Source organism: Pinus tabuliformis, chromosome Q (assembly GCF_031772625.1).
Source record: "Pinus tabuliformis cultivar Carrire ecotype Pingquan chromosome Q, CPIR1, whole genome shotgun sequence".
NCBI lineage: Eukaryota > Viridiplantae > Streptophyta > Pinopsida > Pinales > Pinaceae > Pinus > Pinus tabuliformis.
The window spans coordinates 417278366-417297766 of record NC_142296.1 but is presented as its reverse complement, the minus strand read 5'-3'; positions in this window follow the sequence as shown (position 1 = coordinate 417297766).

Genomic DNA, 19401 nt, shown 5'->3' with positions numbered 1-19401 from the left:
TCCAAAATTTGTCCAAAAATCCTGAAATAACCACGTATTAGCCTCCTAGGTAGAGTGACCACCCTTATTCGTTCAAATAACATAAACATACTAGAAAAACATGCATAATCTATGAAAATGGAGGATTGAACAAGGATAATTAGGCAAAATGAGCCCAATAGGTTACCCAATTTGGGGGCTCATCACCACTCCCGGTGGACCTTATTACACACATCCCCCTCATTCCTTACTCCTTACAATGGGGCCCAAGACATCTTTTATGGTAACATTATTTTCTCACACTTCCGATATGGATTACTCTGAGAACTTCCAATATTACTCACCTTTGATGCCCGACGTCACTAGTCCCACCTCCCTCCTTATCTCATCGAACCTCGTAACCTTTTGAAAACCTCAGAGCTTGTTCATAATACTTCTGATATCCGACGACTCCATTCCTCCGATCTCTGATATTTCACTTGACCTCTGATGTTCCGATAGTCATTATTCTTAATGTTTTGTGACTCTATCTCATGCTTCGCGATGCTCTTCATACATCGGACCTCAAAATTTTGGGTTATCGTAACTTTGTTTTAAAACCATTAATATCACTTCATCTTTGATGTCCCCCATAACTTCGACGAGTTTGGTTATAAAATGTTGATTTGTATATTAAAGTTTGTATAAAGGTTCTTTAACACATAAAGAATTTATTTCATATTAGTTATGTATTTGTGTGAATATAATATTATGATAATGTTAAATAATATATTTTATTAATATAATATTTAATAATTTAATTAAATTAATTTCTAATTAATATTTTTATTTTGTAAATAATTTAATTCATATGAGAATTATATTGGATTTTGTAATTAATTCAACATTTTTTTAGTTTGTAATTTAATTTAATGTTTTTAAATAAAATGTATATAATTAATTTAACAAATTGTAATTAATTAAATATTAATTATTTTTAATTGTATACTTAATTAGAATTATAAATTTAATTATAACTTCTGAATTTTAGCCCATGCATGACATTTTCCAGAATTCAGATTATTTTGGCACCTCATTTTTTTAGAGATATATCTGGAGATTACTCAACCAAATTAAGCTCACAATAGCTCGTTGGAAATTTAAGACAAAAGAGGACAATCTGGTATGGTTGATTTTAGAAAATTTCATCATTTAATGACCCAGAAATCCGACAAAAAGAAAAGTGACGGATTTGAAAAAATAAAAAATAAAAAATTATGTTGATTTGGACAAATTTTATTAGTGTTGGAAAATTGTTGTGACTAATTCCTCCTCCAACATTTCTAAAAAGCAAATCAGACTCAACATAAGTAATCACATCCTGAAATTTATTTGGATTTTAATTTATTGTTTTATTTTTAATAATTTGTTGAGAATAAGTTTTTGTTTATCAAATCTATTTTAATTTCTGAATTTCAATTGGTTGTGGCAAGAGAGCAGTTCAGAAGATGAGGAAGAAAATATTTTGATCAATAGAATTGCTCCAGCAAGAGAGGAAATAAAATTTTGGCCAATCAATTTTTTGGAGCAAATTTATTCTCCAATAGTGTTCTCATTTTAATTCTCTTTTTGTAATTATAAATTGGGCTTTTGTTGAATGGAATTAGGCGGTTCCTCTTCTCTACACTGAGGGAATTCTAAAGCACTATTATAAGAGATTTCTGAGTTGTAGAAGTAGGAGGAAAAGCTCAGATCTGAGTTATTGAGATTTGTCTTTTTCAATTCTAAACTTTATATTGGGAGCAGAGGTTGCACTATTGCAGCGCTTTCTTTTAATGGGGAGGCTTGTAATTTGAGAAATATTGTTGGAGATCAAATCAGGAATAGAACAAGAGATCAAGTTTTTAATTCATTTGTATTTTAAATACTATTATTTTTAATGCAAATTTCATCTTTTTAATGACAGATCTGTGTAAAATGTTTTTCATGTTGAGCACTATTGTTTAATGTTTTGGAATGAGTTATCTATTTCATTAGCTTCGTAGATTTGTTGTTAGTTTTCTCTTTTATTCTTATGCTCAAATCATATTTATGAGTAACTATTTACTCAAAAATTTGTTATCTAAATTCTATTTAATTACCGTTGACATTAAGAGAACTATTTCCTAATGTTATTGGTTGATCAATCATCATTAATTGATCTCTGAATAGAGCATGTTTTAGTCATTATAATATCAACTAGTAGAACTATTTCATTAGCTAAATATTCACCTAAAACTAGACATGTTAAAATCTCAATCATTTAATTACTTTGCTCTTAGTTGGGTTAGATCTACATCTTCCTAATCGAGATAGGCTTAGGATTTCTTTCATTTTTCTTGCATTCTAGGATTAGTTTGCATTTAGATTAATCATTACACTTCTAGAAGTCCTCTTATCAAAGAAGCAAACTTTAGTTGTGGTTTGGCTGAGCCCTAGATCAGCTTAAGGATCACTTTCTTGCCTGAGCTTAGCAAGAGGGTTGATCTAATGTCTCTTCTCTATTGGTAAGTAAAATACATACTTTAAGCCAGCAGAGATAGAGAGAAGGTAACTGGACCTATTTTAACTAGTTGGAACCACCATTCCAAAAGGAAAAGGAGTTCCTTTGAGTTCTCGATCGGATGGTATCCCTTATAATGTTGAATGGTCATTTTGGGCCATCAACAGATCCATGGGTTAGTTTTTCATAAATCTCCTTGAAATCTCTATCAACAATATATTGTTCAACTTAACTTTCATGAGACAATGAAGAATTTTGCAAAATAACAGATGCATAAATAGGAGGACAGTGGAGCATATTTGCTACTTTGTTGATAGTTCCCTTCTTATACTTTATTACCAAATGAAATTGCCGAATAAATCCCATCGACCTTAAATGATGTGCTTGCTGCAACTTGGTTTGTGATTGGAGGTACTGTAAGGGCTAGTGATCTGTATGAATAATTGTCTCCTTACCAATCAAGTAGTGTTTCCACTTCTTCAAGTTTTTCACCAAAGCATACAACTCCTTGTCATAAGTGGGATAGTTCACAACAACTTGGGAGAAAGTCTCTGAATGGTAACATATCGATTTTCTCTGTTGCATCAACACTTCTCCCATGGCGTAACCACTGGCATTTGTTTCAATTTCAAAATGTTGTTGGAGGTCAGACAAGGCCAAAATTGGTGCAATACTAATCTTCTCTTTCAGTTTATCAAAAGCCTTCTATTTATTTTCTCCCCACTAAAAGGTTTGCTTCACACTTGTCAAAGCATGCAAGGGAGATGCTATGATGGAGAAGTTGGCAATGAACCTCCTCCAATACTGCACTGCACCAAAAAAGTTGTGAACCTTTGTAACATTGGTAGGCTTAGGCCACTTCACAATCATATCAACTTTTGAAGGGTCTATTTTTTATAAGGTGATCAAATTTTAGCTCAAAAATGAAAATGCCCAGAAAGTCTTGAAATTGGCATCAAGTCGAAGTGCTCGTCATTCTGAATCCAACAACGTTCATTTCACCTCAATCCAACACTATATGCTCAAGTTATTGTGTTCTAATCGTTTGGCCCAACAGCTAAAAATTGAGCAGGGTTGCTCACTGGGCAGCTAACTGGGCTTTTGTACAATTGACATCATCTAGGGTGACTATGCAGGTACCAACCAATTGGGTGCTACCAAGTGTCAAGCTCTCGTTCATGCAGATGCTCGTGTTTTGATTGGGTCATTTTATATGTGGTGGACTAATTAGGGTGTGCCATGTGGCACCCCACGGTTGGGAAAAATTACGGTAGGGATAGAATAGCCTGGGCAGGACTCAAACTCCCAATCTATAGTTCAACAACCAAATGCTATACCAATCCTCCTATGTGGTGGTTCTTACCCGTATATGGCACCCGGCTTATTTAAATTTTACAAAGGGTGCATATGGGAGGAGGGGTCGGGCGGGTGACCCCGACCCCCGGTCACCTGCACCTCACTCAACCTAAGCGCAAAGATTTGGGGGCTTGGGACTTTAGCCCAACACCTAGTCACAAAGTTCCCACATAACCGTCGGCTAACTGGAATGAGCGCCAGTAGAGAGGGGGCTTACCACTGGCCCTAGGCTTTGGTCGCATTCACCTACACAGAACCGTGGTGAGGGCAACCAGTGGAGGGTGATTGTAAGGGGACCATCCATGGGGCCATATGGCCTCCAAAATTACCACAACAAAAGCGCGAGGGGGATATGGCAATAAGGGTGGGCCGTTGGACCGACCCTCAGCCCCATGGGTAACAACATGACCACCAACCAGACATATAAGGGGTTAGGCCGGCGGGGGTGGGCGATTAGCCCCGACCCTTGGGCGCACAGCCCATGTGGCCAAATTATTCCACATAAGGGTTATTAGGCAATTTAAGTATCCAACAAATTGCACCTTCGGCGGGTGAATTTGTCGCTTCTACAACGGAAAACAGGGCGGATTTGTAGGACAGTTAGACTATTGGTCTGATTTGTAGGACGAATAACAACAAAACTACATGGAGAGCTTGTAGAGCCATATCTTTGGGAATTTTTGGCATTTTAGAGCTCAAGAAGACTTTACCGAGGGGTTTTTGACATTATGGATATAATGGTGATCTCTATTTTCTGCTTTGAACATATATAAAGAAACTTTTCACAAGTTCAAGTTCATGGGTGTATGGATGAATAAATGTTTTGGAGCAATTATTTGAGGTGTTTGAGCATGGAGAAGACCTTGTAGGGTTTTATTACCTTCAGAAGTTTATTGCATCAATTGTTACTTGCAGGGTTCAATTCTTCTACACTTTTCTCACTATGTCTTCTTGAGGAATTTAAGTGATTATATGTTAATGTATGCTCATTTTTATATGGAGTACAAGGTCTTTGTAGGAAACATCTTATGTCGCTAATATTTTCATGACTGACTGTAGGTTGTCATGATATTTGTGTGAGAGTTCTTTGTAGGAGAATATTTCCTTGAAGGAGAAATAGCCACATGTTTTATCAAAACACTTTTATGTACTCCTTTTCCACTTAATATATGGAGCAATTTAGCTATGTTGGCAAGCTCGAAGATGTAGCCCAGGAGGGGTGAACTTCATCATCAAATCCTTTGTTCTACTCTTCATGAATGCCTGTATGAGTTATGTGATGTTGTGTTGCTTACGCTTAAGTTTACATGTGAAAACTAACCCATAACTTGAAGAGATATTTTGGAAAACCTGTTTTGTGTTAAGACCCATTTTTCCTTGTAAAGCGTTAGAGAACGATCCCTATTTTTAGGAAGAGGAAATTTACCTCCTCCTCCATTTTCAGATCAATTTTTCATTGTCCACCTCCAAAAATATGACCTAAGTAAACCAAAGATGTGTTACCAAATTCACACTTTGACATTTTTACATACAATTTTTCTTTTTGCAAAACATCAAGCACCTTCTTAACATGACTCACATGCTCTTCCCATGTTCTATTGAAAACAAATATGCCATCATGATACACCAAAATCATCAAGAAAAGGTTTGAAAATATCAATCATCACCCTCATAAATGTGGTCGGAGCATTTCATAGTCCAAATGGCATCACCAACCATTCGAACAACCTTTGTTTCGTCTTGAATATAGTCGTCCACACATCTTGTTTTGCAACTCTAACTGGATGCTAACCACTGCACATAACCACTGCACAAATCTAATTTTGTGAAATAGACAACATATTTCAAGTGATCTAAGAAATCATCAATGTGAGGGAGAGGGTAGCAATTATTCACCATTATCTTATTGAGTGCCCAATAGTCCACACATATCCTCCATGTGTCATCCTTTTTTGGCACCAACACTATGGTTGAACCGCATGGAGAATAGCTAGGCCTTATGACTCCTTGGTTCAACAATTCCTGCACTTGTTTCCTGATCTCCTCCATTTCAATGGCCAAAAACTTGTACATACGCACATTAAGTAAAAGATCATCCTATTGAAGATGAATTTAATGTTGGATCTCACGCTTTGAAGGAAATCCACTTAGTTCCTGAAAAACCCCACCATAGTTAGAAACAATTTCATACAAATCTTTCTTGTGAGCGGGATCACAGCCTTGGAAAGCTTCAAATGCTTTTGCATCATTTTCTCTCACAACCATGAGCATGCAACCTTTCTTGGAGTTGATCAATCTTTTCATCTGGTCTGCACTAACAAGATTTGCATTGACCTTCACACGATGAGCCCTGACAATGTACTCCACCTCATCTTTCGTATGGTACTTGTTTTCATGTCAAAAGAAAACTACTTTCCTGTAAACAAATATGGACTCCCCAATACAATGCCACAAATATACAAGGGTATAAAATCAAGATAAACCTCATCTACAAGTTCTGATGCAATCATAAATCTAACACTACATTGTTTGTTACATGCAATTTTTCCTTTGTCACACACTCAACCAAGAGGGTAGGGTTTTGGATGAGGTTTGGTCTCCAACCCTAACTTTTTAACTAAGGATTCTGAAATCAAGTTTACTTGAGAGCTTGGATCAAATAATGTTTCCACTTTAGTATGTTTCAACACAACCCTAATATGGAACAATTCACTCCTCTTTTGTTCATTAACAAGAGACTCATTTGAAGAAATTGTACTTGCATGCATTTTAGAATCTCATTAACATGAAGACAATGGTTACCTTGTATACCCACTGTCGTGATTTGTGTCTCGTCACTGGAGTCTGATCTAAGGTCTTGTTGTACAATTGCTACCATCTTTTACGTGTCCTTTCCACAAAATTTCTTTGGCTTCAATTCTAGATGCAAATTCCAACAATGTTCATCATCATGACCTTCCTTCTTGCAATGTGTGAAATATGGCTTTCCTGCTTCTTCCTTCTCGGTTGTAGTTGTCTGCTTGTCGTTTCCCTTGCCTTTTCCTTTGAATTTTCCATTATGAGGTTTGGATAATGATTTCTTAGGATGTTCCTCCTTGTCATTTTTACCCCTACTTTCAAGATAGATGGCCTTCACACTGGCTACATCAATAGTAGTAGGCTCAAACAACAACAAAGAGTGCTTAATATAATTGTATCGTGCACCAATATACTTTGTTACAGTCTCAGGTGAATCTAATGGAATGCCCAAGTTTAAAGCTTGTTTCCTAAAAAAATTTGTGAAACTTTGCACATGTTGGCCCTTGCCTTGCTTCAAATATTGCCATTCCATTAAAGTCTTTTGATGATAGGCCAAAGTATAGAATTGGTCTTTCAATGCAGAAACAAAATTAGACCAGGAGGAAAGGAGTTTACCCATGTTTTTACTACCTTTTTTAAGTCTTCTCTCCCACCAGACGAGAGCGGTGCCACTCAGCTGAAGAGATGTTAACTGGATCTTGGCCTCTTCATCTTGATCTATTAAATATGAGAATTTACTTCAATATGTATGATCCAATTGTTTAACTTCTCTACACTACATTCATCATTATATGTGGGCAAATCAAACTTTGAGTCAACCTTAAAAAAAAGGATTTTTAGAAGCATTCCTATGCTGCCTGTTAGAATGATGAGAAGAGGAAGAAGAAGAACTTTCAATGGAGGATGGAGATGGGTTCAGGAGGCTATTCTCCTCCTCCTTGATTTACCGAGACATGATCATCTGGTTCTTTCTTCTCCTTCTTTGCCATTGTCTTCTCATACTCTGTAAACAATTTGTCAACTTTGTTGATCGTGGTGTAAAAAGCTTTATGGAAAGTTTTCTCTTCCTCCAACCAAGCATATTCATTTGTCAATTTTCGTCTTTATGTTGCACGCCTTGCTTCTGGATCAAAGGAATTAAGTTTACCTTCACCCTTTTGGAACTTATTCCTAGCTAACATTCACTCATGCAATCCACATCAAGAAAACTTGCTCTAATATTAAACTTGATCCAGATCGATTTACATCAAGGATGCATACAAAATTGCATTTAAAAGAGCATGTAACCACAAGTGCATACACATAAAAGAAGATTAAAATAAGTGGCAACCATGAAAAATATGAGCACACACAAATTGATAATGGTGTTCAGTTAGTGTGGGTTACGTCTTTGGGCCCTACTCAATGTGGGGAGGCCTTTTGCATTAAATCTCAGCGGAATCAAAATGCATACATATCAAAATTACACCTTATACCTCCACTTCCGAGGATGGTCTCAAAATGAACAACTCTGTTGAAGAAATGGGCAGCATGGTTGGATTTATGGCGAAATTTTGTGAAAATTGATTGTAAACTTGCATTGTTTTTGTCACAATGACCTTTGGACTCTAGGGAATCTAAAAGATTCCTTGCAAGATTCCCTCACAGGAATATTCCTAGAATATGCCATGGAATATTCCTTGCCTCAAAATCTGTCCACACAAGGTTCCAGCTCCGGGTTCCATAGACCTATCATCCCTCTCTGTCGTTCATTCCACCAAACGTCCTCCTCCCCTGCTTGACGTTAAACTATTGTTATATATATTTTTGTGCTTGAGCTTTCAAGTGACGACCACTTGGCGCAATGGTCATGACTATTTGGCAAGGTTGATCGTCACTCGTAGGTCACAGGGTCGACCCCCTGGCAGACCCGTGACATCGTATTTAAAAAATAGTCCCCGCGTTAGTTTTTGGTTCAACGTTCAATATATGTTTGGGATCTTTTGCATTAATTCTCAGTGGAATCAAAATGCATACATATCAAAATTACACCTTATACCTCCACTTCCGAGGATGGTCTAAAAATGCACAACTCTGTTGAAGAAATGGGCAGCATGGTTGGATTTATGGCGAAATTTTGTGAAAATTGATTGTAAACTTGCATTGCTTTTGTCACAGAGACCTTTGGGCTCTAGGGAATCTAAAAGATTCCTTGAAAATTTCCCTCATGGGAATATTCTTAGAATATGCCATGGAATATTCCTTGCCTCAAAATCTGTGCACACAAGGTTCCAGCTCTGGGTTCCACAGACCTGTCATCCCTCTCCGTCCTTCATTCCGCCAAACGACCTCCTCCCCTGCTCGACGTTAAACTGTTGTTATATATATTTGTGTGGTTGAGCTTTCAAGTGATGATCACTTGGCACAATGGTCATGACTATTTGGCAAGGTTGATGGTCACCCGCAGGTCACAGGGTCGACCCCCCAGCAGACCTGCGACATCGTATTTAAAAAAATAGTCCCCGTGTTAGTTTTTGGTTCGACGTTTAATATATGTTTGGGATCCAATATATATATATGTGTGTGTGTGTGTGTGTGTGTGTGTGTGTATGTATATGTATGTATGTGTGTGTGTGTGTGTATATATATATATAGGTCGGGATCTAGCGGGTCCGCCAATAGTTTATATTTTAATTATTATTATTTAAAATAGGAGCTCGCCAAACTGTCACTGGATTTTTGGGGGCCATTGGGCAAATTAAGTATGCAAGAATTTTGCTTTTTTCGCCATCTAGTTTTGGCATGCATGTGTGTATTTGGTTCATTTGTTGTCATTGGCATGGTTTTTTCCTGGTTTGACAGTGGTTTTAGCCTTGCCTTGCCATTTCTAGATAACCATGGTGTGATGGGGTTCATTCTCGGTTGAGCTTTGGATTGCCAGAAGGTTTTGGATCCGGGTGAGGTGGTCTCAGGAAAATCCCAAGGGTTGGGGATGGAGATGGTTTTCTCTGGGAAGTCCTCAACATGTGGGTGGAGATAAGAAAATTCCTTAAAGGATGGCAAAGGAATTTTGAGGCATCCAAGCTTGGTTTGGTTTTGTGATCTCATGACTAGTTTAGGTGAGATCACAATAGTGTGAGGGTGGAGGTGGTTTAACCTCTAGATTCCCTTGGTTGTTTATGGATTAATTTATCCCATGAGATCCCACATTCATCCTTGGAATATGACACGAGGTTGATTAGCTAAAATAAAGATTTGATTCAACCTAATCTATAGTCGGGTGGTACGTGGAAGTCCCTGACTTGGTTGGCTTTTTCATATGTTAAGAAGAGTTAAGTTCCTCTTGTATTTAATGAGTAAATGTACTTGTTATGATGCATCTTTGATGGTTGTCTATCATTGTTATTAATCTAGTTATATGTTGCTAATAAGCAAGGTTTTATGATAGATTCTAGTCATGGCTCTTATCATGTTTGATTGGTAAATGAACAGTTACTGAATGCATGACCTAATAGATGTTATGCCAGTCATTGTGATAGGGTATTAAACCTTCTTGATGATTCTCAGATAAGTTTCAGATCTTTTTGTTCAAATATGCATTCATGACCTGTAGATTTCATGTTCATTGTATGTTTGATGGAATGAATGTCATGATTAGACTTGGTTAGGTCAATTCCTTGTCTAAGTTTTCTGTTAATGGCTTTGTCCTTGTGTCATTTATCATTTCTGAAAGTTCTATAAAGTTTTGGGTAGAGGCCTAGATCCTAGCCTTGAAAAAGTGGCTCAGATATAAGGGTCACAAGCACAGGACTAAGTGATTTAGTTTACAATCATTGGGAGGAAGGTTCATCCATGTGATTGAAGGGTTACAATCGCTGGTTTGCCTTATTATGCAAGTGACTGAGGCTCCAAATCACTAAAAAGGAAAGTTATCTCAAGGTTTGGGCACCTAGAGTGATTGTTTAGCTCTTGGGGGTCTTGTAGCACCTATGGGAAGTCAGTAAAGTCTCAAGTTGTCGATTCCACTTCCTTAACTATACTTAGGAGGTTTACTCATGTTATAGTAGCCATCCACTCATGTTTATCTCGACAGGCCAGTGAAAGTGGGTAAATGTGGGAGGTGGCGTTACACTTAAATTGTTGTATTATATCAGTTAGATTAATATAACAAAGATTGGGTTATTGTACATATTTGTTTAAAAAGTTGTGTATATTTTGTGCATTGGTAGATTTACTGTTTTTTATATTTTGTTGTTCAAAGTAGCTTCGTTGTGATTCTTGGTTCGGTAGTGTCAGTGACTTAAGATTATATCCTAGACACCAAGATCGTGGAAAAACAACATGTTAATCCATCTAGACATGGCACTTTTTCATGGTGTAAACTCCACACTGCTCATTGCATTTATTCTTTGTCCATTGGCTTGGTTAGAGCAACGCTAGATTTGTCCATTACTTTTTTTGGGATCATTCTCAAAGTTTCCTCAAAATTGGCTAGTTTGGGATCTACTGTCTAAAGTCAGCTGAAGTGCAAATATGCTTTATGTTTGACAACTTTTGGCCCTTCGATGGGCACATTCCCTTCGTCATAGATTAAGTTAACACTTTTTATTTCTATTGTGGAAGAAGGCAATGTTCTTATCACCTGCTTGGATCCATAAGCTTCTAGATTTTATTCCTTATTCCTCTTCTTCTTTTCTGTTATTTTGACATGTCTTCCAGTATAGCTCCTTCTCTTTTGCTTGTAGCTTTGTTGTCTCCTCCTAGTTTTCCATCCTTTTTTGCACTTCTATCAACTCCATTTAGAGGTCGCTATTTTCTTGTGTTGGCTCTCTATAACTCATTTTTGCCCAGCTCTTGAGAGTGGATTTAACAAGCTTTAATTTTTTCTCCCAGACCAAACTTGGAGAACCATCTATTCTTATGTGCCAAACATATTCAATCAACTACTTTACTTCTTTGTATGTGGACCAGAGGGGGTTGTAACAGAAGGGAAGAGGGTTGAGATTTGTTCTCTCATCCAAATTTAAGCTTACAGGCTTATGATCATATACAATTGTAAAGAGTATCTTGGAAAATACAATGCTAGATCTTGCAATGAGGTCCATACAAACAATGAAGCGGTCCAACCTTTCTTTGATGTTTCTTGATCTTATTCGTTTGTTACTCCATGTGAATTTGTTGTTATTTGGTTTGACATCTATAAATCCATGATCAACAGTAATATTTTCTAACCTGTCTCTGCTTGGATCAAGGAGGTAAAGGCCACCTCTTTTTTCTTTAGCACTCATAACAAGGTTGAAGTCACCGCCTAGTATAGTGGAATGGGCACCATTTGATTCTATATTGGTTGTTACAGAGTTCCAACATTGTTCTTTGTCCCTATAATGCATAGGGGCGTAAATGTTGTAGACTGTGTAAGTTTTTCCACTTACTTTGTTGTGAAAATATGTATTTATCCATTGTTGTTCCCTGTGGATATTTTGGATGTCCAAAATTGTATGGTTCCACATAGTGCATATTCCTCCTAACGCACTTCACATTGTGATTATTGCCTCTTTGAAATCCATGGAAATTTTCTTGATTATGGATGTCATTTCTTCCTTACTTGCTTTGGTCTCTTGGACTAATAGGACCATGGGATTTTGTGATTTTGTCATATCTTTTATTGCATTTATTTTTGTAACATTCCAAAGGTATTTGCAATTCTAGGAGATAAAGTTCATTATTTAACCTGTGAAGCGATGGTAGAGCCCTTGACTCTCCATGCCTACGTATGAAGTTATTTGGGTGCTTTCCATTTACCTAAGAATGAGTTTGTTGGTTGTTGGATGCCCATTGCCATGTATTTTTGTGTTGCTTCATTAGTTTTTCTTCCTTCCAGTTTTCCTTTGAAGTGCTTCTGGTGGTATTGTAGCTTCTTTTGATTTTGTTTTGGTCAAGATTCCAACAAAGGAGGGGCTTGAGGGATTCGAGGAAGCGGGGGGGAGATCAAAGAAGAGGGAGACATGATCATCACAAGCCATATCTTGAGCTATTACTGGACCAATTGAGGGGGGAGTGGGAAGAGGGATGATCTAATTAGGATCTATGATTTTATGGTTAATACGAGGTTGGATTAAAGAAGGTGGATGTTCTAAATCCTCCACAAGCTCGATGTTGGAGGTTTGAAGGTCACCTGGGTCATAAGGGAGAAAGGCTAAAATCCCAAAGGTATTAGAGGGGTTGAGCATGGAGGCCCCAGATTGAGGCAAGGGGTTGGCATTTGAAGAAGAAGGAATAAATGATGCAGGGTGAGCGGTCGACGAAGTAAATCCAAGATTTGAAGGCTCGGGTTGCTTAGTAGATTTGCTAGGGTTGTTATGTTTGCACTTGATTGTTTTCCCATTGTTCATCTCGGACCTCTTGAGATTCAGGTGAAAAATGTTTTGGACATCTATTAGTGAAGTGAACATATTCATGACATACCTTGCATTTGAAGGATAGTTGTTCGTAGTCCAGCTGTTGAATATGTGTCCAGTTATTGACCTTGAGCTTCATTGTTTCAAGGAGTCCTTTGGCTAGTTTGACTTGTATGCATATTCTTGTGCATGCATGCATGTTCTCCTTTAATTCACTTACATCTATGTATTTTTCATAATGCATCCCCTATGGTTCTTACTGATTCGTTTCCCCAAGAGTGGAGAGGGAGGAGAGGGAGACAAACCCAAATCAACATAGTGTTAGGGATCTCAAGTTCTGAACCAAATTTTGGGGTCTATCTATTCAATTAGAGACCCTTTGAATCTATGAAATATGACACATCCTGACATTAAGTCTTTATATTCCTTGGATTCAAAATAGAAGGTGAAGTATCCTCTTTTGCAAAAGTATGTTGAGATTTTCCCTTTGATTTTTGGAGACCAATTTCACTTTCTCCATTTTTGCATAGCTTTTGGAGGGGGCCAAAGTTCAGAGAATCACTTGACCATTCCTCACTCAACAAGGGAGAGAGCTGCCTTACGAGGACTAGCTGAGGGCAAATCAATCTTAGGTATGGAGTTTGTAACAACCCTGGTCAAAAATCCATGTAAAAATTAATAAAGGTAAAATAGGACCTTGGTCATGGGACACGTATTCCAAGCTGAATGTTGGGCAAAAACATAGTGATGGGGATCACTTGTGATTAATTAATGGCTAAGGAAAATGGCAAAGGAAATAGTTAAGGATTTGGAAAGGCAAAGTGGCATTTATTAGCATTTTATTTATGAAAATAATGGAAATTAAGAGGAAAGAGAGGTGAAAGGCCACAGGTTGCATGTGAGGAGGAAAATGGAGGAAAATAATGGAAAATGAAGAAAATAGAGGCCTCATTGATAAAAAGGTTTATGAGGATCAGTTGGTAAACCTTTTTTCAGTACAGTTTGGGAGCTCTTTCTCTTCTCTCTCTCTCTTATACTCTTGGACAATTAGTGTTTCTTGCACCACTCTTGGTGGAGTATGGCATACTTGGAGTTTTGGAGAAAGAAGGCAAAGGAAGAGCAAGAAAGTGCAATAGGACATTGGGATTAGCAACTACAACGAGTTTTGATTGCATGTACCGAGTTGCATGTATGTTTTCCTCACTAGTTTTGGCATGCATGGAATATGCATGTGGTTTCTTGGTTATGATATGTCATTGGAATGGAGGATTTCCTAGATTGACAGTGGATTTGCCTAGACTTGCCATTTTCTAGATAGTCATGGTGTTGTGGGTTTTACTTTTGTTTTCTCGGTGGTTTTTTTGTTCCTTTAGCTAAGGGTTGAGTTATTAGTTCCTAGAACCTTGGTTGGACAAATGCTCTGGAGCCTTGTAATAACTTCGGTTGAGTTACTAGTCCTGGAGCCTTGTAATAACTTCGGTTGAGTTACTAGTCCTAGAGCCTTGGTTGGACAAACTCTCTAGAGCCCTTGGTGGGCTGAGTTACTAGTCCTGGAGCCTTGGTTGGACAAACTCTTTGGAGCCCTTGGTTGGTTGAGTTATTAGTCCTGGAGCCTTGGTTAGAAAAATGCTTTGGAGCCCTGGACAACTTGGGTAGAGACCAATCTCGTGATGGTTAGTGATGTCCAACCGCGAGGTGGAATCACTGATTGAGAGTTGAGGTGGTTTTGCCTCTGGAAGACTTGGATGGTTTTGATTGATTTGTTTTATGAGATCCCACATTCATGCTTGGAATATGGCACAGGGGTGACTGGATGAAAAAAAAGATTTGGTTCAGCCTAGTTTATGGTCAGGTGGTTCATGGAAGTCCCATACCAGGATGACCTATGCAATCATCAATAAGAGCTCTCTTTTTCCCTGGTATTTTATGGGTAAGCACTTCATTTTGGAGCCTCCCTTCTTAAATCTTAGCAGCTTGTCTTACACCGCTCAGGTACTTGTGATTTCATTTGAATTTATCTTTCGCTTTAAAACTTGTGTCGCTTACCTACTTTGTTGTTTAACCACAAGCTGACCCCCCATGACTTAGTTGCATCCAGTTCTTGCACTACCTTGGCAAACTATGCAGTCCTAGAGGGCAACTAACCTTGCTCTCAGGAATTGCGGAGTGCAGTCCAGTAGTGAGCCTTGCTCTCAAGAATTGCGTAGATAAACCCATCAGTGAGCTTGGGCTCCAAAATTGCGTAGACCCAACTAACAGCTTGTCTTCAGCTGGGAAACTACGTAGAGCATGAAAGGCAGCCAAAGCCACTTAGCCCAGGAATTGCATAGAAAAATTCCCTTAACTGTTGTCTGATGCATGTGCCGGCAATTTGCCTAGTTCCCTTAAGAACTGCGTAATTTCTCTATGTATGCATGACAACCCTTCCCAAAAAAGTAAAAAAAGTAAAAAACACCCCTAAAAATAGGGATCTATTTTTAGCACTATGAGTTACACTTGAGTTATTTTTAGAAACTACCGCCACTTGTCACTTTTCCCTAGATTTTTGGCATGTGCGTCATAAACCCTAAATCGATCAAATCTATTTAATGGACGCCGCCAGAGCTCATTTGCACATTTGACCTTGGAGATATGGTATTCCTAAGGCATATAGGAACCTTCGGCACGATAAACACAACTTTTTCAGGTAACTTTTGCTTTTCATGTCTTTTGCTGTTTTTTTTATCGTTTTTGTTTCCTTGGCTCATGTGAGTGTTGTTTTTCATGTTTTATTGAATGACTATTGGTGTTTTAGTTTGTTTTAACTTGTAGAAGTGTTGTTTCAAGTTTTGCATTACCTTTCTTAAGCGTCGCATGCATAACCCAATTTTTGCACTAACGGTCGTCGTTGCGACGACTCTCCCCGCAAGCTTCATTGTTTGTCTGTTTGACTGATTCCTGCATTTGTTTTGATTGCATGCATGACCATTCACTCAGATCTGCACCATCCTTCGCTCATGCATTCAGATCTACTCATTTTCAAGTTTCCCTTGGGTAGATTTGGGCTACCTTGGCTCGAATCTAGCTCTTCCCGGCATGCACTGCACATTTCTGGAACTCAAGGCTTTGCCTTGGCTCTGGGAATTGCGTAGAGGTTGTCAGTCATTGGCTTCAGCTGCACTCTGCGCAATTCCAGGAGTCAGTCCCAAATTCTTGCTCACTGGGATTGTGTAATGCGTAGTCCCAGCAAGCATCAAGCCAAACTAAACTGCACATTGCGCAGTTCCAGTCCACAACAAGCCACGCTGCACTGCGCAATGCGCAGATCTAGCTGATAATACCTCACCTTTGAGAGACACAACTGCGCAATCTTGCCCAACAGTTGCCCAATTTGTTGCATGATCGATCCTTGAAGTAATTTGTATTTTTAAGCTGACATTTGTTTGTCGTGAGTGTCCGCTTTGTCTCCACGTACATCAGTTGTTGAGCAGCTTCTCAGCAGTACAAGCAACATGGTTTCCAAGAGAGCTAGATCAAAAGATACAGTAGAGAGAAACAATAGAGATGTTGTTGAACATGTGCCAAACGAACTTTCCCATCTATGCAGACACACAACTGTTCATAGAGAAGGACATGAAGATTACATGGCAATAAATAAAGGACATATTTGTAGGTAGCTTCAAGGAAGATTGACAATTTTATGTCAACATCCATAAGTTAGGTTTGTACAGGGTTGCATGCAGGTACCCACCTTCTTGTGCATGAATATCATTCACTAGATTGTCTCACATACCGATCTCGAGACAATGACATTGAGCAGGTGGAACACAACTTGCCACCTTCAGGTCAGAAAACTACCATTAGATGTATCACTTGCCATAGCCGGTGAACCGCATGGATGCATTGTTCTACACTCCCAACAAAAATGTGAACACTAGAGACATCATGAAGCGTTAGGTAAAAGAGCCATCAAAGTTCAGAGCGACATCCAACCATGTCTACAAGATGAAGTCAATCGGGAAGGCTTACCAACTCTTGCTCATCTTTGCATGTCGCTCGTATGGTCAAGAGAGCAAGGAGACCTTTTTGCAGAGTTGGGTGGCTATGTTGGATCAGTTGGGAAATGGAGGAAGGCCATTCAACTTGTCAGACATGATGGCTCTTCAGCTAAAAGTGCATGTTTTTAATGCTCGAAGTCCGCCTAAGTATGAGCAAGCAAGATTCTTTATGTCCGCGTACTTGCTTGATGCAATCTGTGTCCAACAACAGTTCCCTAACATGGGTTGGACATGGACACCATCAGATGATGTTGTGAACATCTATTGCAAGTTTCTCTCTGAGTGCAGCTACCGAGGAGTCATGGCGAGGCTGTCTAACCACTTCATCACCCCGTTGTACAAGATGATCTTCAAACATGATCCACCTTGCATGTCCTAAGAAGTGATGCAGGCATTGCTTAACATTGCAGATTGGTATGCCTCACCTGGTGGCACCTTCATCAGGATGTTTGGTGGAGAGAAGCCCCTGTATGAGCTACCAAGGTTTTCCATGGAGAAGCTGGTCATGTAAGAGTTTTCATACCACATCTCCACAAGGTTATCGACAACGTTGCACAGGAGGAAAAAGGCACCATGGCCTACTCTTACTTTGCGGATTGGATTGTACGAGATCCGTACCTTGAAGGATGCGGATGCCGAGGTTGAGGACTTGAAGAAGTTTGGGTTCAATACCAAGAGTTTCAATCCATATGATCCCCACTGCATATGCAAGAACCATTGTGTGAAGGTGTATTACCCATGGATCCACGAGGCATGTCATTGGCCAGAGGAAGATCCTTGGAGGTATTGTTACAACTCCTTTAGGCTCAATGAACTAGTTAACATAGTTGTAGAATGGAAAGCAACACTGTAGGCATTAGCACCACAGGAAGCAACAAAAACAACAACAATGAGCAGCAAACCAGCGCCAGACAAAGCCAAGAGGAAGATTGCAAAGAACACATAGGCTGAGCAAAGCTACAAGTTCAAAGAAGATCCTCTTGTTGAGAAAGTAGCTTTGGAGATAGAGGTGACAATGTGAAAGGAGAGTAGAACGAAGGAAGGGAAAGAATCAAAGGTTGGAAGATACAGAGAGGAAGTTTTAGGAGACAAAGAAGAAGCTGAAACCAGAGCAAGAGCTGAGGAGGAGAGAAAGGGAAGAAAAGCATAAATAGGAACAGGAGGAAAGATAGGGCACACTAACAGAGCAAACTGCGCTTATACAAGTTGAGGCAGCAGAGCAGCCAACAGATGAAGAAGAGGGTGAGCAGGTCCAGGTTTGAGAATTTGCTTAGCAGGTTGAGCAGATGGTTGAGGCAACGAACATGGAGACGAAACAAGAGCCACATGACCAAGACACCGATCTCATGCCAAGAGCATCTGAGGTCGCACCACAGTCTCCGCCACCTCCAAAATCACAACTGGTCCCGAGCGAGCAAGGAGAGGTTGTTCTCCTTGATGATGATCCAAAGATGGATGTGTACAATCTGTCATTTGACAAGTCACAACACAAGATTGTACAAGCACAAAGAAAGAAACTCCCGGATGATCACACATCACCTACGCACATAGAGGAAAGGGTGATTGTGTCAGATGTCAGAAGACATCCAACTGCCATGATCGAGGCTTCTAAGACTTATGCATAAGCCACGAGTTCGATGTTCAAGTTCTTGATAACAGAGAATGATCGGATGGCAAAGGACTTGCAAGAGGCTAGGCAGAGAACAAAGCAGTCCGCAGGATCCGCTATGGTAGAAATGAAGAAAGAAATACTTGTGGAGATATCAACTTTGGAGACCACCATGCGGACGTTGTATAGCAGATTTGTCACCATGCACAAAGTGGTTGTCCATCTATATGGTTTTCAGCAGTAGTGCGCGAAGACAACCCAAACTCTCAAAGACATCCACGTTGCTATTGCACATGTACAGGAATGGACAATGAGGTACAAGGGGGCCCCACTTTACTTGCACAAGATGATGAAGCTGCAGGCAGAGCTAGACAAAGCACGGATTTAGATGTTGATCCAGAACTATGAGCAACTCCCTTCGCTCATCACCAACATTGAGGCTTCCTATTTTGTTCCACATGGGTATATGTGGAAATTGTATTATTGTAAATATGTTGTATGTGAAATTCCAAGTGTCACTAGTGGAATGTGAACAATCACTATGTAATGTGAAGAGTCATGAAGGTAGTCCAAGAGTCAAAGGGGAATGTCAAGGGTCACCCCACCCTTTGCTATATATAGAACCTCATAACTCATAGTAGAGGCTTTTGGGAGCCAAGATTTTGGCTAGGCATTGCTTAGAGAAGGTTTGGAGAGTATTGTGACGAGCCTTGGCTTCTCCAC